The sequence below is a fragment of the Muntiacus reevesi genome, chromosome 8, assembly GCF_963930625.1.
Source record: "Muntiacus reevesi chromosome 8, mMunRee1.1, whole genome shotgun sequence".
NCBI classification, from domain to species: domain Eukaryota; kingdom Metazoa; phylum Chordata; class Mammalia; order Artiodactyla; family Cervidae; genus Muntiacus; species Muntiacus reevesi.
Genome location: NC_089256.1, coordinates 29,943,658 through 29,965,513, shown reverse-complemented (window position 1 = coordinate 29,965,513; position 21,856 = coordinate 29,943,658).

Genomic DNA, 21,856 nt, shown 5'->3' with positions numbered 1-21,856 from the left:
CTCCAGACTAAAACAGCTCCCACCTCCCAGCAGGCATCAGAGGCTGGGAGAAGGCTGGCTTTCCACTTCAGGTGCTAAGGGGGGATGGGAGCAGAGGTTAAACAGAAAGGTACGAGGAGATTGAGAGCATGAGGAAAAGGGGGCGGCAGAGGATGAGATGGTTGGATGGCATCACTGACTCAATGGACATGAGTTTGAGCAAGCTCTGGGAGATGGTGAAGGACAGGGAAGCCCGGCGTGCTGCAGTCCATGGGGTCGCAGAGTCAGACTTGACCAAGCGACTGAACAGCCACAACCACAATGTAAGAAAGAGTTTGGGCTAGAAGTTATGAAGCCATTTGGTAAGGCCTCTTGTTTAGAAGGCCAGGATATTCCAACAAGTTGGCAGAAAGTGAGCAGAGATCAAAGCAAACTGCCTTCTTCACAAAAGGTGATACCCAGGGATAGAACAATCTGAATCATTTTCCAGCAGGGTAAGTCCCACCTCTTCTTGTGGGAGAGACTGGAAGGGGTGGGGAGAGAGCAAGAGTGACTTTGGGGAAGGCCCTCACATGGAAACGTGTAGTGGGGAATAATGGTTCCTCCCTAACAATGGGACTTGTCTTAGATTGGTCAATATGACAGTTCTCCTTACAAGAAATCCTTGCTCTCATCATATTTCTTAGCCTGAGATTTTGCATCCAGTTACGCTCCTTCCGTTCACAATTATATGGCATATTCTGAAGTGGGATTGCACAGTGGTCATTGGGTTTCAAACCCACACTGTCTGGTCCATGCTCAGCATAGCAGCCTTATTCCAATTAAGAAGGAAACGCTAACAGATGTTCTGTATCATTCACTCAATGAAGACTGGACACTTGTTAAGGTCATTTTATCCAAGTTCATGTTGCTATTTAAGTGGCAGGGACAGGATTTGAATTAGAGTCGAACTCCAGAGTTTCTATGTCTAGCCACTATGCTGTTCTACCTCTTGGAGAAAACTGAATTAAGAGTAAGACCATAGGATGGGTAAATAAATTATTATTCATATGATGGCAGGAATATGGGTGAGACAGGAAGAAACTAGTAGGAGGGGAAGACAGTTGGAAAAACGCTGAACTGTATGTTAGCATGCGATGCCCAGGTATGTATCTGTGGGAGAGGAGGGGCAGGGTAGTCAGCAAGAGACTGGACAAACAGTGATTACTGGAGGCAAACACGTATGAGTCATTTGTTTAAAAATCTTCATTTATAGGCTAATTAGCCAAATCTCAGCACATTTAAAGGATTACAATGACACAGTCCCTTCTCTGACCCAATGCAATGCTAGAATTCAAAAGTAAAGCAAAAAAAATTGTATTCAAGAAGCATACTAGCATTTTCAAATAAATTATGATTGAAGCTACAACATGTCTGCAAGGAGATCAAACCAGTCAATCCTAAAGGAAATTAGTCCTGAATATTCACTGGAAGGACTGATGCTGAAGCTGAAACTCCAATCCTTTGGCCACCTGATGTGAAGAACTGACTCATCAGAAAAGACCCTGATGTTGAGAAAGATTGAGGGCAGGAGGAGACGGGGATGACAGAGGATGAGATGGTTGGATGGCATCACCGACTTGATGGACATGAGTTTGGGTAAACTCCGGGAGCTAGTGATGGACAGGGAGGCCTGGCATGCTGTAGTCCATGGGGTTGCAAAAAGTTGGACAGGACTGAGCGACTGAACTGAGCTGACTGGCAACATATTTATGACTTAGCAAAATAAGGAGGCTGGCAAGCTACAGTCCAAAGGGCTGCAAAGAGTCAGACAAGACTGAGTGACTGATGACACACAGGAAATAACAATACATACCAAAATTTGTGACATATAGTTAGAACAGAGAGCAAAGTTTGTGATCTTAAATGTTTATATTGAAATAGAAAAACGAATAGAAGTTAGTGAAAGTGAAAAAGTGAAGTTGCTCAGTCTCAGTCCAACTCTTTGAGACCCGTGGACTATAGCGCATCAGGTTCCTACGTCCATGGGATTCTCCAGGCAAGAATACTGGAGTGGGTTGCCATTTCCTTCTCCAGGGGATCTTCCCAACCCAGAGACTGAACCCAGGTCTCCCGCATTGCAGGCAGATGCTTTAACCTCTGAGCCACCAGGAAAGCCCACAGTAAATGCTATTTTTTAAAAATTGTACAAGAACAGCAAAACAAGCAAAAAAGGAAAGGTCAAAGTGGGACATTATAAACATGAAAGCAGAAATCAGTGAATTGAAAAGTAGATTTAAAATATAAAGAATTAACAAAAGAAGTTGGTTCTCTGAAAAGATTAATAAGATTGATAAATCTCTAGTAAAATTGGTAAAAAAGGAGAGAGGAGCCACAAAAAAATAATAAGAAGAATGAAAACAGGGATAAAACTATGGTTGCAGAGAATTTTTTTTTAAATTAGAAGTTACTGCAAACCAATTTATGCTGATTCATTTGAAGATTAAGTTGACAAATACTTGTGCAATATAAAACTGATCACATATGACTCAAGAAGAAATAGAAAACTCAAATAGTCTACAGTCATTAAAGAAACTGAATAAGTAGTAAAAAAAAAAAATCTTCCCACAAAGTCAGATGGCTTCTACTACAAGTCAGATGGCTTCTACTACAAGACAGGTAGCTTCATTGGTGAAAATGAAAGTCACTCAGTCGTGTCCAACTCTTTGTGACCCCAGGGACTATACAGTCCATGGAATTCTCCAGGTCAGAATCCTGGAGTGGGTAGCCTTTCCCTTCTCCAGGGGATCTTCCCAACCCAGGGATCGAACCCCTGTCTCCCGCATCGCAGGTAGATTATTTACCAGCTGAGCCACAAGGGAAGCCCAACCAACTTTGTCAGTGAGATCAACCAAATATTCAAGATATGAACAGTCCCACAGTTACCCAAAGTACTGTGGAGAATGGGCTTCCCAGGCGGCACTAGTGGTAAAGAACCCACCTGCCAATGCAGGAGACATAGAGATGTGGGCTGATTGCTGGGTTGGGAAGATCCCCTGGAGGAGGGAATGACAACCCACTCCGGTATTCTTGCTTGGGGAATCCGATGTTCAGCAGAGCCTGGCAGACTACAGTCCATGGATTCACAAAGTGTTGGATACAACTGAGGCGACTTAGCACTCACACAAGCACTGTGGAGAATTTAAAAAGAAGAAACACTCCCCAGTACATTCTGTAATGGTAGCATAACAAATTGTACGAAATAGCAAAAGCTAACAAAGGTAGTACAAAAAGGACAATTACACTTATGACTGTGAGATGCAAATATATTAAACAAAATATTAGCTAACAGGATTTAGCCATGTATAAGAAAGCACTTATAACCAGGTTGGACTTATCAAAATAATGCAAAGTTGGGTTAATATTGGAAAATCAATTAGTGTAACTCCCACATGAGCATACTATAGAAGCAAAACATGATCATCTGATAGACACAAAATTTATTTAATATAATAAAACAGGTATATATTATTAAGTATTGGCAGATTAAGAATAGAAAGCATATCTATTAAAGTTTATCTGTAAAATCATATAGCAAATGTCAGACTGAAAGGTTTAAAGTTGAAAGCCTTTTCTTGATGTCAAAAATAAGATAAAGATGCCTACAATTACCATTTATATTCAACATAATTTTGGGTTCTCACTAGAACCAAACTAGAAAAAAGAAATAAAAGTTGTAATATTGCAAAGAAAAAAAACAAGTATTTCATTCATCACAAAAAATATGGCTGTTTATGTAGAAAATCCAAATGAATCCTAAAGGTTAATTTTTTGACTTTATGAAAGTCTTAGCAAAACTGTTGAAATAAAAAAGTTCATGGCATTCTACATACTAACAATTACACTTAGAAAAATAAACATTAAAATATTTTTTACAATAACATGAAATATGTGTATCTAAGAATGAATCTACTAAAGATATGCAAAATCACTATAGGAAAGTAATAATGCTTTACTGAGAGATATCAAAGATCTAAATAAATAAAGAGATGAATCATATTCATGGGGTTGTTATGATTTAGCATTATAAATGTCTGTTAATTTGCAAAATCTGGAAATTCACTGCACTCTCTATCAAAAACTCCCAAGTTTTTTTTCCTTTTAATTGTACAAGCTGATTTTAGAATTTATGTAGAAGGCCTGATTAACAAAGACACTCTTGAAGAAAAACAGTCTATGTTTTGTGGTTTTCATCCATCCAGATACTAAATCTTATAAAGTATAGTTAATTAAAAACCACAGTGTGAGCTGGTTCAAAAAGAGACAAATAGATCAATGGAATAGAAGTCCATGAACAAATTCAACATATATGAATATCTGAAATAATCATAAATGATACTGAAGATCAGTGCAGAAAGTATAGACTTTTTAATAAATGAAGCTAAAACAATTAGAAATCTATATTGGGAAAAATATGATAGAGTGTCATATAATACCACAGAAAAATCAATGAAATGTGGTTAAGGACTAACTAAGCTTTAAAATTCAAAAGCATAAAGATTTTCAGAGATCCTCCAGAAAAATACCTTCATGACCTTGAAGTACAAAACAATTTTTAAATACAACCAAAGAAAGCTACAAGAACTAAAGAAATATTGATAAAGTTTTATATTAAGAACTTTTTCATAATAGACATCATTAAAGAAAGTGAAAAGACAAACTACACTCTGGAAGAAGACACCTGCAAATTATTAGTATCTAGATTGTATAACTATTGTAAATCAATAAGAAAAAAGCAATAGAATAATATGTAAAAAGATTGAATAGCTCACTTCTTAAGAGTGGGAATTTGATGAACAATAAATGTATGGACAGTGATCAAGCTCATGGTAATCAAGGACATGCAAATTAAAACCAAAATGATATCCGTTTCATATCCACCATATTGGCCAACATTAAAAAGCCCAATCAAGAACGTGACGGTTATGACATAAAACAAAGGGAGCTCTCACGCACTACTACTGGTAGGAGCAGAGACTGGTACAATTTCATTGGAAAACAGTTTGGCCTTCTTTGGCATTCACGGTAGAACAGATAAAGTGTATACCCAAAACCCTGCTAGGGAAATTCCAAGGGAAACCAGGAGGCCTCCACAAGTCCCCTGGGATACATGAACCACAGTGTCCCTACAAATATGCTTGTAATAATAACAACCAGAAACAACCCAGGAATTCATCCACGTTAGAGTAGATAAGCCAGTTTTAGTACCTGTGCATCATGGAAATACAGACGACCATGAATGAAACTCATAAACTTAATATTGAGCCAAAGAAATAAATATCAGGAAAACATATACAATGTGGTTTCATTTATTTAGATTTCAAAAGCAGGCAAGGACAAACAATATATTGTTCAAAAGTCATGCAAAAGTGTTCCAAAGTAGGAACAAAAGCAAGGGGCTGATTATTTTAGAGCCAATAGAGTGATTACCTCTCAATGGGGAGAAGAGAGATGGGGTCAAGGAGGGATGCTCAGGTGTTTTAAGGACATGTTCTTTTTTCCCATCGTGGGAGCTGTTTCTTTTCTTGTCCTGTGTGTTCATGTCACAGACTCTTCTGTACCTATGGTGTATCTTCCAATGCAAATGTCCTTTAAGGGCTATGGATAAACACATAGGAAGCCCCAGTTCCCCGCTGTTAAGGGCTTTGGATAAACACACAGGAAGCCACGGTTCCCCGCTCGCCAGCAGCATGCTGTGGGGGCAGCAAAGCGTGCTGCCCTCCGACCGCTCCCTGCAAGGATGCTCTGTTTCCTCTTCCAGGGGCAATGAGAGTTCACCTTTGGTCCAGCAGGTTTCGGTATTCCCCAGGTTTGACTTCCTCTGCCAAAGGCTCTCTGATGGTTAGTTATTGTTGAATGTCTCCGCATCCCTCTACCTGTCACTCACACGCATCTCCTGTGGGCCCTCTCCTTTCAAGAGATAGTGTTTAATTACCCACCCTCTGAGTGTAGGCTGACCTGCTAATCAATAGAAAGTTGCAGAGTGTGTTTTCTGAGGTTAGGTGGTAAAAGGCCTGCTGACCTTCTCCTTGTCTTCTCCCTGGAATAACTCAATCCAGGGAAAGCCAACTGCACGCCAGAAAGACACCCAAATGACCCAATGGTAAGGCCGTGGGGTGAGGAATTGAGGACTCCCACCCATAGCCAATCCTCCAGCCTCAATCAAGCCATCAGATGAGCTCATTCCCAGTCAACATTTTGCCCGAAATCTCACGCGAGACCCTGTCTCAGAACCACCCAGCTAAGCCGCTTCTGAATTCCTGACCCACACAAACTGTGAAGTATAAAAATGTGTGTTGTTGTAAGCCACCATGTTTCAGGGAAATTGATTACACTGCAATAGATAATGAATGCAACTTGTGGCTCAGATGGTAAAGAGCCTGCCTGCAACGCAGGAGACCCAGATTCGATCTCTGTGTCAGGAAGATCCCCTGGAGAAGGGAATGGCAACCCACTCCAGCATTCCTGCCTGGAGAATCCCATGGACAGAGGATCCTGGTGGGCTACAGTCCATGGGGTCGCAAAGAGTTAGACACGACTGAGCGACTAACAGTTTGACTTTCTCAGCATTGCTGCCTGTGGATTCTGTCTGACCTACCATCTCGCCTTAGACTGTGAGAATGGTTGAGCTTATTTAGTCCAAGCTGACCTCAGATCTAGTGACCTCTCTGCTTCTAAAATATCTTTGGCTCATTCTTCTGTCACTCAGTTGACAAATTATGGGTCCCCTCTTAGGCTTTCTGGATTAAATAATATCACTTAAAGAAATACTTTCCCCACAGATACAAAAGGGATATTTGTTGTTGTTCAGTCGCTCAGTTGTGTCCATCTCTTTGTGACCCCATGGATGGCAGCACGCCAGGCTCCCCTGTCCTTCGCTATCTCCCTGAGTTTGCTCAAACTTCTGCCCACTGAGTTGGTGATGCCTTCTAACCCTCTCATCTTCTGTCACCCGTTTCTCCTTTCTCCTTCTTTATGGCCCAACTCTCACATCTGTACATGACTACTGGAAAAACCATAGCTTAGCACCTAGACACTTAAAAGTCTGGGTTTTGCAGATTGTAGTTGAAATAGAGAGGGTTTCCAGCTCCCTGGGCATACACTGAGTCCTACTGTTTCCTGACTGTTTGAACTTGGTTATAGAATTTAGTGTCTCAGAAGTTGTCCTTCCTTCTCTGTTGGTTAAATAAAAGTCACTTATAATTAAGTTTGACTATAGGAGAAGAAAAACAATGGTTTAACCAAAGAAGTTTGTGTCTCCTCCATGTCAAACTCCAAAGGCGAGGAGATAGTCTGGGGCTGGTGTGGCATCCACAGTATCAGGAAATTCAGCATCCTTGTCTCATGTTGTTCCACTACGTGAGGTTATTCTGGTCAAGGGGAGATGCTCTGACTCCAGAATATTCACTGCAAAGCAACATTGGACTTGGGCTATGAATCAGTTAGGATTCTTCCAGAAAACAGAATTAGAATGTACCAATGGCCCTTGAGCCAAAGCAAGTGCAATGTCAACAGGGTGGGGAGAGCTTACTCTGCACATGGGAGGCAGGTAAGCCCAGAAAGGAAACTCCTGGGACTATAAAGGGACAATACACAATCTACCATCTCTCCAAACCCATCTCCCTATTTCTAGTCTCCCCGCCTCGCTGCAATTTCGTGCTTAACTCAGTGGCTAGAAAAGTCCTTTTAAAACCTTTATCCAGTCACATCGCTCTTCTGTTCAAATCTCCCGATGCTGCCTGGTCCTCTTGGAGTAAGAGTGAAAACCAGCCCCCTCATAGTGACCAGCAGGGCCCCTGGAGAACCTGACCGCCAGCCTCTGATCGCTTCCGAGACTTCCTCACCCACCACCCGCTGGTTCACTCCACTCCAGGGAAACTGACCACCCTGCCGATCCTCAGAACCCACCCTCGCCTCGGGGCCTTTGAACGTGCTGTTCTCTGCCCGAGTATCTACAAGGCTCCAGTCCCTCCCTTCCTTGAGGCACTCCTCAAATACCAGCTCCTTCAGGTCCCTCCTGCTAAAACCGGCACCCGCCCCCCCACCCCTGACCCCACAACCTGCTGCGTTGCCCCGTCCATCGCACATGTCACCTTCACCGCGTTTACTTGTTTGCGTGTTTACCGTGTCTCCCTTGCCAGAAGGGAAGCGCAGCCAGGGAAGAGACTCTCTGGCTTGCTATTCCCGCCTGACAGGAGGCCCAGAGCAAGTTTCAGACGTGCCTCCTCCCTTGATTTCTTCTCTTGTTTAATTCGTCTTATCTCAACTTTTGCATAAGTAACAGGATCTCATGTTTGGCATTTGAAAATACCAAATAGCACACAATATTGCTCCCTCTGGTCTCCTCCTGCCCAGCCTCCCCTCAACATATAATGACTATTGTTCAACTGTGTATCTTTCCACAGTTTTAAAAACGCATATGTAAGACAACATGAATAGAAACACCTACCTTCTTCTCTTTCGATGGGAATGCTGGCAGAGTACGTTCCCTGCGCACTGCTGTGTGCCTTGCTTTTTTCTCTTAAAAATGTACCCTGGAGACGTTCCACATCGTTTCAGAGAAAGCTTCCTGGTTCCTCATAGCTGCATGGTGGTTTCTGTTGCTTGGATGTGCCATTTATATTTGACTTGTTCCCTGTTGTAGGAATTATGATTGTTTTCAACCTATTTTCATGCAAATAACAGTGGCTGAGCAATCACAGACACACAGAGGAGAATTGACAGAAGCCAGAGGTGGTCAACGGACTCATTTAAAAGGAATAGTTTTAAAAATATCTGGAAGAGCAAGTTGTACCCTAGATGCAAATGAAATCAACTCAGAGCATCTAAAAATGAGTGCTGGCGAGACCTAACTTCCAGAAATTCAGGTTTCACTCATCTGATGAGGGGACCGGGGGTTGGCACTTTAAGAAGGTTTTTCCTTTGTAATTTTACTGACGTATGATTGCTTTACAATGTTGTGTTAATTTCTGATGTAGAGCAAAAGGACTCAGTCATAGGTGCATTGAACGGGCAGCAGGAGTGGGAACCATGAGCGTAAGCGGGGAGTGCTTAGAAAGGGCAATAATATTTTTGGAGGCGTTTTTCAGGGACAGAAGCAGGGCTGAAGAGAGAGGAGCTGTTTGGGACGGCTGCCCCCCGCCCGGGATGTCCGCAAGGTAAGTGAGTAAGCTCAGTCGGTTGGTTTGTTTTAGTAATTTCAGCACTCTTGTGTTTTCTGTGGCTCTGCCTTGCCACCTCCCTTCTAATGCAGTCAGTAAAGACCCACCTGTGAATTTTCAAAGAGCGTGGATTCAACTCCAGGTCTTTTGGATGGATCACCATGAAGGACGACTCTAAAAGGAGAAGCCACTTTTCTTCAGGTAAACACTACTGTTGACCCGTCGGGTCTCCATCACGAGGCTCCCGCAGTCAGAATCTTCACTTGATGGTTGAGGAAGCTGTGGCTCAGAGAGGTGAAGTGGTTCTGCCTAAGGCCACACAGCTCAGAGGTCCTGAGATTCACACCCCAGGCTGGAGAGCTGAGGTTTCCTGCCAGGAGGGAGCCCGATTTCCTCCCCTGCAGCTGCCAGGACTGCAGCCATTTGGCTCTTTCTGCCTGTTTGTTTGTTTTCCTTCCTCGTCTCTAAACCCTCCAGCCCTGGCAGCTTGTAACTTAACTTTACTTTGGCTCCCGCAGGGTGGCCTGTGTGTCTCGGGAGCACAGATCATCACTGACTTTCTCTCTTTCTCCCCAGGGAAGGTGCTGGGAGCCTCTGAGTTGTGTTATCAGTTCCTGATTCACCAACCTTCCCCAGGGAAGTCTCCACCACCTGACGGGTCCACCGACCCGGACAGAGGGCAGGTGGTGGGTGACCCGAGCCCCGGGCTGTCGGTCACCCTGGTGAGGGCCGGCGATCAGGGCGTGTAGAGGGTGAACGATCACTGCCTTGCCCCCACCCCAGGATTCCTGGCTTGTTCCATTGTTCCCTGGGAGGCCCAGACCTGCGTTCTTATCTGGGGTGGGCAGAAAATGAGACTTAAAAGAAGAAAACACACAACAGGGGCAGGACCTTGATTAGGTAGCTTTGACCACCGGGGTCACTGGTTGGACGGTGCCTCCTCACACTGGGGTGGACGGGATCCCAGGGGCGTGTGCTGCAGGCGGGCGGGGTGCAGAGCCCTGGGGGCCTGAAGCCTTGAGCGCAGGGTCCTTTTGAATGTCTGTGCCTCTGCGTGTTGTTGTGTGTGTGTGTCTCTGTGTGTGTGTGAGTCTGGGTGTGTGTGTCCGTGTGTGTGTGTGAGTCTGGGGGTGTGTGTGTCCGTGTGTGTGTGTCTGTGTGTGTGTCCCCCTGTGTGTGTGTGTGTGTGTCTGTGTGTGTGTGAGTCTGGGTGTGTGTGTCCGTGTGTGTGTGTGAGTCTGGGTGTGTGTGTGTCCGTGTGTGTGTGTCTGTGTGTGTGTCCCCCTGTGTGTGTGTGTGTGTCTCTGTGTGTGTGTGAGTCTGGGTGTGTGTGTCCGTGTGTGTGTGTGAGTCTGGGGGTGTGTGTGTCCGTGTGTGTGTGTCTGTGTGTGTGTCCCCCTGTGTGTGTGTGTGTGTCTCTGTGTGTGTGTCTGTGTGTGTGTCCCCCTGTGTGTGTCTGTGTCTGTGTGTGTGTCTGTGTCTGTGTGTCTGTGTGTGTGTGTGTGTCTGTGTGTGTGTGTCCCTGTGTGTGTGTGTGTGTCTCTGTGTGTGTGTCTGTGTGTGTGTCCCCCTGTGTGTGTCTGTGTCTGTGTGTGTGTCTGTGTCTGTGTGTCTGTGTGTGTGTGTGTGTCTGTGTCTGTGTGTCTGTGTGTGTGTGTCCCTGTGTCTGTGTGTCCCTGTGTGTGTGTCCCTGTGTCTGTGTGTCCATGTGTGTGTGTCCCTGTGTGTGTCTGTGTGTGTGTGTCCCTGTATGTGTGTGTGTTTGTGTATGTGTCTGTGTGTCTGTGTCTGTGTGTGTGTCTGTGTGTGTGTCTGTGTGTGTGTCTGTGTGTCTGTGTGTCCCCGTGTGTGTGTGTGTCCCTGTGTGTGTCTGTGTGTGTGTCTGTGTGTCTGTGTGTCCCCGTGTGTGTCTGTGTCCGTGTGTGTGTGTCTGTGTGTGTGTCCCCCTGTGTGTGTCTGTGTCTGTGTGTGTCCCTGTGTCCGTGTGTCTGTGTCTGTGTGTGTGTCCCTGTGTGTGTCTGTGTGTGTGTCCCCCTGTGTGTGTCTGTGTCTGTGTGTGTGTCTGTGTCTGTGTGTCTGTGTCCGTGTGTGTGTCTGTGTCTGTCTGTGTCTGTGTCTGTGTGTGTCCCTGTGTCCGTGTGTCTGTGTCTGTGTGTGTGTCCCTGTGTGTGTCTGTGTGTGTGTCTGTGTCTGTGTGTCTGTGTCCGTGTGTGTGTGTCTGTGTGTGTGTCCCTGTGTGTGTCTGTGTGTGTCCCTGTGTGTGTCTGTGTGTGTGTCTGTGTGTGTGTGTCTGTGTGTGTGTGTCCATGTGTGTGTGTGTGCCCGTGTGTGTGTCTGTGTGTCTGTGTGTCCCTGTGTTTGTCTGTGTGTGTGTGTCTGTGTGTGTGTCTGTGTGTGTGTGTCCATGTGTGTGTGTGTGCCCGTGTGTGTGCCCGTGTGTGTGTCTGTGTGTCTGTGTGTCCCCGTGTGTGTGTGTGTCCCTGTGTGTATGTCCCCCTGTGTGTGAGTCTGTGTGTGTGTCTGTGTGTCCCCGTGTGTGTGTGTGTCCGTGTGTGTGTCTGTGTGTGTGTCCCTGTGTGTATGTCCCCCTGTGTGTGAGTCTGTGTGTGTGTCTGTGTGTCCCTGTGTGTGTCTGCGTGTGTCCTTGCATGTGTGCGCCGTGCACGCTGTCGTCTCAGAGCTCCGATCCCTCCTTTCTGTGAGTTCACAGCGATGTGGAGCAGCTTTTGCAGCCGCGCCCCTCGTGACTGGAGGGGCCCCGAAGGAGAGCCAGTGCAGAAGTGTTTCTGGAGCACGCCGCGCGGTCACCACGCCTGGGGAACCCGGGGCCAAGAGGGCCTCCGGCAGGGCAGGCTGGGCGGGAAGTCCGGGAGGCTCAGCGAAAGCGCCGGAAGCCTCCCGTGCGTCCACGAGGTGGCGCTCGGCGACCAGGAACGCGACACCCAGGTTCTGCCCCGGGGTTCGCCTTCTGCACCTCCATCCCCGCGGCCCTCAAGCCTCTCTGCTCTCTAGAGGAGTCAGAGGTCAGCTGTGAGGTCAGCTCCACCGTGCTTCGAGCCGGTTCTCCCCGGCGAGCCTGGGAAGGGCTCGGGGAGAGAGCTCGAGATTGAATCAAGTCGGCACATACTTCTTTTAAAAGTCCTCGCGCAAAATAAATAAATAAATAAAGTCCTCGTGCACGTGCGTGTGTGTGTGCATGTGCGTGTGTGCATGTGCGTGTGTGTGTGTGTGCTCTGCGGGCTGCATACTCAGCGCTCTTGCCTCGTCCGCTCATTCCATCAGTGCCTCCTGATGGGGAGAACGCTGGGGTCGGTCCCCCAGAGAAGAGCCAGCGTTGGAAGGTTCGGGTCAGCAGAGCTACTGAAGACTCTCGGGTGAGGGAACATCAGAGTCAACCTCCCCTGGGGCCTCCTGCAGACTCTGCCCTGGCTCTGACTTCCAAAACCTGGGCATGCTCCTCTTGGGAGCCTCGGAACCCCTTCAAGCAACCCTGGGTTCCACAGCATCTCAGGGCGAGGGGTCAGCTGCCAAGGGAAGAGGCAGCCGGGCCAGGGGTGTGGGTGAGGGCTGCAGTCATGTTCTCCAGTGAAAACAGAGCCGCCTCCCCTCCATGAACCTTCCGTAAGAGCGCGGACACGCTCCCCTCCCCGCCCCACTGAAACTGCCTGCAAGTCCTTCACAAAAAGCAAGGTGTTTGCAACTCAGCGACACACACCCGGGAAGGGAGGCTTTGCTGTTTCCTCCTCTCTGTCTGATGTCCTTAAGTTAAAGATGTGTTTGGTGGTTCCTGCACCAGGGAAAGAGCATCCCTTTGTAGAAAAGCATCATTAAATTCCGAGCCAGAAGCCTTGCTATTCTCACCAATAATCTGTTTTTATATGTGTCCTGAGAGACTCATTTATTATTTCATCTACTTTCCAGATAACGTTCATAAAAACAGCTCAGCTCTAAGAGGGAGCATGTGTTCACATGTGTTCTATTTTTTTTTAATTTTTCTAAAATATATTTTGTTTACTTATTTTGGCCATGTGGCATGTGGGATCTTAGTTCCCAGACCAGGGATCGAACCCTTGCCCACGTGCAGGGTGAATGGGGGAATCCTAACCACTGAGCCGTCAGGGAAGTCCGCTTCTGTGTGTTCTGAATGGAGAATACAAAGGGCAGACTCAGACTTTAAAGGGCTCTGAGACGCCCTGTTGTTTTAACTCAGTGTCCAGCCGGTCTGGCATTTGTTCATTCCAAAACCAGCTGCAGGAGAGATGGAGAAGGAAGCCGCCGTGAGCAGAGCGTTTCCGGGGGGGTCGGGTGCGCACTCTACACAGGTGTGTGTCGGGGGCGGGGCGGGGTGGGGAGGCCGATGATGGAGCGGTCACTGCCTGGGGCTCAGGTGAGTACGGCTGGCAGACCACCTGCATGGGCGTCCCCGTGTCTGCGCGCTAACGATGTCTGGCCCAGACATAATCTGCTCGCGCACACGCACTGCAGAATCACTGGCCCGGTGGTAAACTCACATCCCAGTGTGATAAATACTGCAAGAATAGCCCTGAAACCAAGGTTGGCAAACACCCAGCTCCTTACCATCATGGACCAGTCCTAAAGTAGCGCTTCGGGTATTAACTCACTTAATGCTAGAACAGGCATTCCAGGTGGTTTCTGCAATCCGCCTCATGTTCCACACAAGGGTCGGAGGCACAGAGAGGGTCAGTAAGTGGCCCAAGGTCATGGGACAGAGGTCTGAGCCGGGGTGGGGGTCTAACACTGCCTAATGCTGGCAGTCCAGAGGCAGAGCCTGCAATTGGAGCTGCGATGCCCCACTGCCTCTGCTAAGATGTAAGCAGGAAGGCTCTCTGTGTTGAGAGGATAAACCTAATCCTCTTAGAGAATTCTTTCTTTGAAGGTTTGGACTGATGTATAAATTTCGGAACTAGGATGGCAACTTGGAGATTCCAATCAAAGGTCCGGTGAAACGAGAGCAAAAGAAATGTTGGGATGGAAGAAAGGAGAATAAAGATATGCAAGATTCTTCCTAAGAAATAATGAAGAACGTGTCTCTGGGAAGAAGCCCTGGGGTTCTAATTAGAAACCAAAGTTGAGGGAATGAAAAGGACTCGCCAAACCTACAAGACTCCTGAGGGTCCCTTGGACTGCAAGGAGATCCAACCAGTCCATCCTAAAATAAATCAGTCCTGAGTGTTCATTGGAAGGACTGATGCTGAAGCTGAAGCTCCAATATTTTGGCCACCTGATGGGAAGAACTGACTCGTTGGAAAAGACCCTGATGCTGGGAAAGATTGAAGGCGGGAGGAGAAGGGGATGACAGAGGATGAGATGGTTGGATGGCATCACTGACTCGATGGACATGAGTTTGAGAAAACTCCGGGAGTTGGTGATGGACAGGGAGGCCTGGCGTGTTGCAGTCCACAGGGTCGCAAAGAGTCAAGACCCGACTGAACGGCTGGACTGAACTGAACTGAACCCCAACAGGAACTCGCGCCAATCCCGCCCTCGGCCAGCAGATGGCGTAGGTGCTTCGTAAAAGAGACCCAGCGCATCTCCTCTGCTTTTCATGCAAGGCTCCCCCTTCTGTCTGCAGGCTCCCCTTTTGTCTTGTTGCTTCAAAACAAGGGAGACCTTGACTGGGATTCCCCACGGTGGGAAGCACCCGGCTCTGCTGGTGTTAGCCAGACCACAGTCAGCAGGTCCTAATGAAAGCTTTCTCAGCTTCATGCAGGACCGTGATGCCGCGGGGCCAGCCCAGGGCTCCCCTCTGTGTTGGACCAGGGCTGCTCTATGCAGGGATGAAGGCAGGGAGCCCAGTCCTGGCGGGGAGGGGATGAAGGGTATGAAGAATAGATATCCACTTTTAAAGTATTGACAGTATGTACAGTGCTCTCGATAACAGCAAATATTAGTGAGGTGATTTTCATGAAAAAGTCCTGATGCTGGGAATGATTGAAGGTGGGAGGAGAAGGGGACGACAGAGGATGACATGGTTGGATGGCATCACCGACTCGATGGACATGAGTTTGGGTAAACTTCGGGAGTTGGTGATGGACAGGGAGGCCTGATGCTGCAGTCCATGGGGTCGCAAAGAGTCGGACATGACTGAGCGACTGAACTCAACTGAACTGAACTGAATTTTCACGGTTTGGTTGTCTAGCTTAAATTTGAAACGTGGCTTATTTTACACACGTAGTTGAGGTACAGTGTTTCTAATTATTTATATATGTATCTGTGCCTGCTAAGTCGCTTTAGTTGTGTCTGACTCTTTGTGACCCCATGGGCTGTAGCCTGCCAGGCTCCTCTGTCCATGAGAGTCTATAAGGCAAGAATACTGGAGTGGGTTGCCATGCGCTCCTCTAGGGGATCTTCCCGACCCCGGGATCGACCCCACGTCTCTTGCATCTCCTGCATTGGCAAGCGAGTTCTTTGACACCAGCACCACCTGGGAAGCATGTATATATGGCTCAGTAATAAAGGATCTGCCTGCAATGCGGGGGACTCGGGTTCAATGATCCCCGGGTCGGGAAGATCCCTTGGAAGAGGAAATGGCAGTCTACTCCAGGATTCTTTCTTGGTTTTAAATTTTTTATTGGAGGATAGTTGCTTTACAATGTTGTGTTGGTTTCTGCCATACATCAACATGAATCAGCCATAGGTATACCTATGACCCCTCCCTCCTGAACCTCCCTCCCCCCCACCCCCTCCCACCCCTCTAGGTGGTCACAGAGCCCCAGTTTGGACTCCCTCCCACCCCCCACCCCCTCCCACTCCTCTAGGTGGTCACAGAGCCCCAGTTTGGGCTCCCTGAGCCACACAGCAAATTCCCACTGGCTGTCTTCTTACCTGGGAAATCCCATGGACAGAGGAGCCTGGCTGGCTACAGTCCATGGAGTCACAAAGAATCAGATGTAACTCAGCCACACACACACACACACATTTAAAAAAAGACAGAGAACTTATTCCTATTGAGGCGTTGCCAGGTAAGCAGTCCCACAAGCTCCTAATCCCCTGGACAATGACCCCGCTGAGTCAGTTTTTAAAATGTTTAATCTCCAAAGCACAGGCCACGAACCCGAGCCTCGGGGAGCCGAGTTAACTCGCCAAGCTGATGCAGCCTGTGCAGGGTGGTGCCGGGATGCCAACCCTGCTTCTCTGCCAACTCCCTCCCAGCCACCGCGTCTCAGAGGATGACGGGTGCGGCTGGTGCCTGTCTGTGCAGAGAGTCACCCCTTTGAGTGTTACAAGAAGGAAGGCTTAATCCCAGGTGCCGCTTTGTTTTCCCAGTATTTGCTTTTCTCTTAAAGGTGGAAGCTAATCCGATTAATTGAGGGTTTCAATTAGCTATGTGCAGACAAGCTCCGGGTTTAATGTACTTCCTGCTCCAGATGGCTGTGTGATGAATCAACCATAATCCACATGGTTTAATATCTCTTACAGGAATGGGGACCAAAACCTCCCTTATTAGGAGAGGAAGGCAAGAAGAGGTTAGACAAGCTCTTTGATTTCACCGTTCTTAAAATCCTCACCGTCTGGTCCTACTCAGCACCAACAGAGCTCACATGAGGAAAAATAAAGGTGTGTCCTGCAGCTGGACTGATGTTAAGAGGCCGGCTCTAATGATATCACTGACTCAAGGGCCCCTAGAGTCAAAGCTATGGTTTATTCCAGTAGTCAGTCATGTATGGATGTGAGAAGTGAAAGTCGCTCAGTCGTGTCCCACTCTTTGTGACCCCCATGGACTGTAGTCCATGGAGCTCTCCAGGCCAGAATACTGGAGTGGGTACCCTTTCCCTTCTCCAGGGGATCTTCCCAACCCAGGGAGCGAACTCAGGTCTCCCGCATTATGGGCAGATTCTTTACCTGCTGAGCCACAGGGAAGCCCAATGAATGTGAGTGTTGAACCATAATGAGGACTGAGTGACGAAGACTTGATGCTTTTGAACTGTAGTTCTGGTTAAGATGCTTGAGAGTCCCTTGGGCAGCAAGGAGACCAAACCAGTCCATCCTAAAGGAAAACAACCCTGAATATTCATGGGAAGGACTGATGTTGAAGCTAAAACTCCAATACTTTGGCCACCTGATGCAAAGAGCTGACTCATTTGAAAAGACCCTGATGCTGAGAAAGATTGAAGGTGGGAGGAGAAGGGGACGACAGAGGATGAGATGGTTGGATGGCATCACTGACTCAATGGAGATGAGTTTGAGCAAGCTCCAGGGGTTGGTGATGGACAGGGAAGCCTAGGGTGCTGCAGTCCGTGGGGTCACAAAGAGTTGGACACAAATTAGTGACTGAGCAGCAACAAATGACTCTAAACCTCTCTCTCCCTTCCTTCATGTCTCATCTCTCTATTCATCCCTCCCAAACACTCGGTCTCTTCCCTCCCTCCCTCCCCTCCTTTCCTTCTTTTTTTCTCTCCTTCCCCTCTCTCTCACCTCCCTTCTCCTTCTCTTCTTTCTTTATCTTAGGTAGGGGCTGGGGGAGAGGAATGTACAGACAGCAGAGGAAGCAGAAACCAGAGCTTCTCAGATTCCGATATGCACACAGCACAGATACATCACTTCAGGATCTTGTGAAAATACAGACTTCGAGTCCTGGGTCAAGGGTGAGCCCAAGATTGTCCGTTTCCAATAGAATCTCAGCATGAGTGTGGGTCAGTGTGAAGTCACTCAGTTGTGTCCAACTCTGTGACCCCATGGACTATAGCCCACCAGGCTCCTCTGTCCATGGAATTTTTCAAGCAAGAGTAGTGGAGTGGGTTGCCATTTCCTTCTCCAGGGGATCTTCCCGACCCAGGGATTGAACCCAGGTCTCCCGCATTGTGGGCAGATGCTTTACCGTCTAAGCCACCATGGAAGCTCAGAAGCCTCTCCTGAATAATGCTCTGGACAGCAAGGCGTGAGGAGGTGTCAAAATTTAACGTCCCCATTCCCTAGCCAAGTCTCAAAGCTCTGATGAAGGCCAGTGAGGGCTGCTGACAGAGGGTGATGAGGTCTGACCAGCGTGAAGCACGTGGTAGCAGCTGAACCGCAGCCCCTGGGCCATCTCAGGCCAGCTGCTCTGAAATCTGTAGCCTCTTGTTTGGGCTCTTGGGATCTTCTGAGCTCAACATGCTCTCTTCCCATCCTGGGGAGATGGACTAGATGGAAAAAGAGAGCCCCAGAAGTTGTGGCCTCTTGGAGGGGGTCCCCTCTCTAGAGACTGGGGGGTGGGCCCCTTAGAGGCTGGACACCATCTCAGCCCCTCTGGGCTTCAGATTCCCTGCAATACTCCAGACGTGAGATGAGAGTTTCACACAGTGTTGTGCAGTGGGAAAGGAACTTCAAATTGCTGTTGTCATTCAATCACTCAGTTGTGTCCGACTCTGTGACCCCGTGGACTGTAGCACACCAGGCCTCCCTGTCCTTCACTGTCTCCTGGAGCTTGCTCAAACCCATATCCATTGAGTCGGTGATGCCATCCAACCATCTCAGCCTCTGTCGTCCCCTTCTCCTCCCACCTTCAATCTTTCCCAGCATCAGGGGCTTTTCGGCTCTTTGCATCAGGTGGCTGAAGGATTGAGCTTCAGCTTTAGCATCAGTCCTTCCAATGAATGTTCAGGGTTGATTTCCTTTAGAATGGACTGGTTTGACCTCCTGGCAGGCCAAGGGGCTCTCAAGAGTCTTCTCCAGCACCACAATTTGAAAGCATCAGCTCTCGGGTGCTCAGCTTTCTTTTTGGTCCAACTCACATCTGTACATGACTACTGGAAAAACCATTCCTTTGACTGTACAGACCTTTGCTGTGACTATACAAAGTGGTATCTCTGCTTTTTAAATACACTGTCCAGGTTTTTCACAGTTTTCCTTCCAGGGATGGCTGACTGATCTCTTAACACATCACCCAGGTGATTCTGAACTGTGCTCAAGTTTGAGAACCAGCATCACCAAGGTCACCCCTGGCTCTGAAACTTTCTCTTTGCCTAGCCAGTCAAGCTCTCCACCCTACAGTGTCTCCACTGGCTCACAGGAGAGGCTTCTGTACGGAAGGCTGGGATTCCTCCCATCTCTTGCCCTCACTTTGGAGGAACTGATGACTGGATACATTACATCTTGGTGGCCCAGGTGCCAAATGCAGAGCCAGGACTAAGTCCAGGGCTGTGCATCCCTGGTCTAAAGCCATCCTCCCTCACTCAGAGTCACCTCTTCTTTCCCTCCGCCCATGATACTCCCCTTGGCTCCTCACTGCTTCTCTCTGGGACTCCTGCTCTGGCCCATCTCTGATCCCTGTATTTCTCATCCACCTCTTTAGTCCTTTGCACTGACAGCAGACTGCACTTTCTCCCCAGATCCTTAATTTTCCTGCTCCTACTCACACATTTTCTGTGGTTCCCAGCTGCTACCAAAAAAATTTAAAAATCCAAACTTCAATCTACTGTGTCTTGTTATCCACTCATTTGTCACCATCTTCATCTGCCACTTCATCCGGCATCTTCAGGTGTGGATGAAGAATGTCACCTACCTTATCAGTAAACAAGGAATGTTGCAGCCGTCAAGCCATCAGCTGATGAAACCACCCCCAGCTGTGCACCCTGAGGGGATTCCGGAAGGTGAAAAAGGATCCTGGCCCCAGATAGTTAGGATGCACCTCTGAGGAAGGAGTGCAGTGGGCCCAGACTCTTGCCCCTTCCCATATATAGAAGAGCACTCAATTCTCCACCTTGAGATGATGTCTGGATTTCTTTAATTAACAGCAATCTTTTGGTGTTTCGATGACCTGGTTTTTGTTGTAAAAACTCCTGTAAATCCTGGCTTCTCCCTGATGTCTTCAGAAGCAGTCCATCAGAGCCATCTGAGAAGCCGTCTCCTGGGCTAACGTCTTTAGCAAGTTGGCCAAATAAAACATTCTCAAGTTTTAGGTTGTGACTTTTTATTTTTCAGTCGACACTGGCAACCGGCAGTTTGATCACTCAGTTTTTCTCATTTCTTCCTTCCTTAGTTTGCTCAAACTTGGAAAACCGTCTACCTACAGCCTCTTAAAAGCCCTTTCTTTCTCCCTGCCCAAATCCTTCCCACCCTTGTAGACCAACAGCGACCCTCTCCCTCTCTGGGGATGTCCCTGAGAAGTAACCATGCCCTCCCCTGGCTCCCCATGGTGTTAGGATGTTGCTGTGTCCCTGAAAAGTTCTTTGTATTCACGGGGGAGTCAGGATTCTGCAGGTACGGACCACGTGTTGATAGGCTGAGGGAATGGATGAATTCTTGAACAAATGACCACATATAAATGACTGAGCTGGCATGTGAGCTCCATGATCTAGAAATTTAGGACCTTTCACTGATTACTGGAGATAGTTAGGTAGAATTTTTGAATCCTTAACTCCAAATGTAAGATCAAGTGTAACACAACTTTAGTTTATCTTTCCCTAAATAGTGGGTAATAGACACATGACACCATGAAGGGTAACCACAAAGATACACCAAAGAGAAAGAACTAATTCTGATGGCCAAGCAACCAAAATCATCTGCTCTTTAGAATTGTTATTATTATTTATCTTATTGAGTCAGAGCAGTGGAAACTGTTCATGTAAGCCGATAAGGGAGGGGGTTCCTGAAGAAAGAAAACTAGGCATGTCTTTCTTGACATAAGAGAAGGCATTTTTGGCTTAAGCTGTTTTATCTCAGGCTGGCCACAGTGTTTGCCCTTGGACAGGTCTCAGAAGTTAATGACCTGAAGGGAACAAAGTAAGAAGGAACAGAGAAAAGGCAGTCAGACAATAGTGCGATGAAAAAGCAGAGTCCTAGTTCCTCCTCAAGGTATTTAGTATATGAGTTTAGGATACTAAACTCAAGGAATTTAGTATATGCATAATAGTATGTCTTTGAGAATCTTCCTAGGTGGCTCAGTAGTAAAGAATCCAATGCAGGAGACACAGGAGATGTGGGTTCAATCTCTGGGTCTGGAAGATCCCCTGGAGGAGGGAATGGCAACCCACTCCAGTGTTCTTACCTGGGAAATCCCACGGACAGAGGAGCCCGGTGGGCTACAGTGCATGGGGTCACAGAAAGTCAGACACAACTTAGCAAATCAACCACAACACGTCTTTGAGTTCTGTAGGAACTAAGGCTCCCACCTGGGTGGAGGATTGTAGAATGTTTACCCTCCTGACGTCAATCAACTAAAGCTTGGACTCTGTCAGCTTTTGCCCCAATTCAACTTGAATTCTCCTCTGCTCAAGCCCTTTCATGAGTAGGCATATACCCTTAGCTTAAAACATCCCCCAAAATTGTGGTGTTGGGGCACACAATGCTTTGGGAAGGATCCTTAGTATTCTCCTTACTTGTTGCAAATAACACTAAGTCCTTCCTTCTTCTCATCTCTGGCTTGGTTATGTCTGTTGGCTTGATACCCACCAAGAGGTTAACCCAGCTTTTGGGTAACATTCATGCATTTATACTGTGGGCTGTAATTGCCTAAAACTATCTTCAAGGTCAAGTCAAACAGTTTAGATTTTGGTTAATGTGTCATAAACTGACATTAAAAGAACATGAAAATGGGTCCTCTGAGGTTCCTGAAGGGGAGACGTCAGAGACCTGAGCTGCGCCTTCTCTGGGGAGTGTGGACCACAAATCACATGAAGTAGATTCTCTTATTCCATTTCGCAGTCTAGCCAGGCTCCAGAAATCAGAAGCTTCTTGTC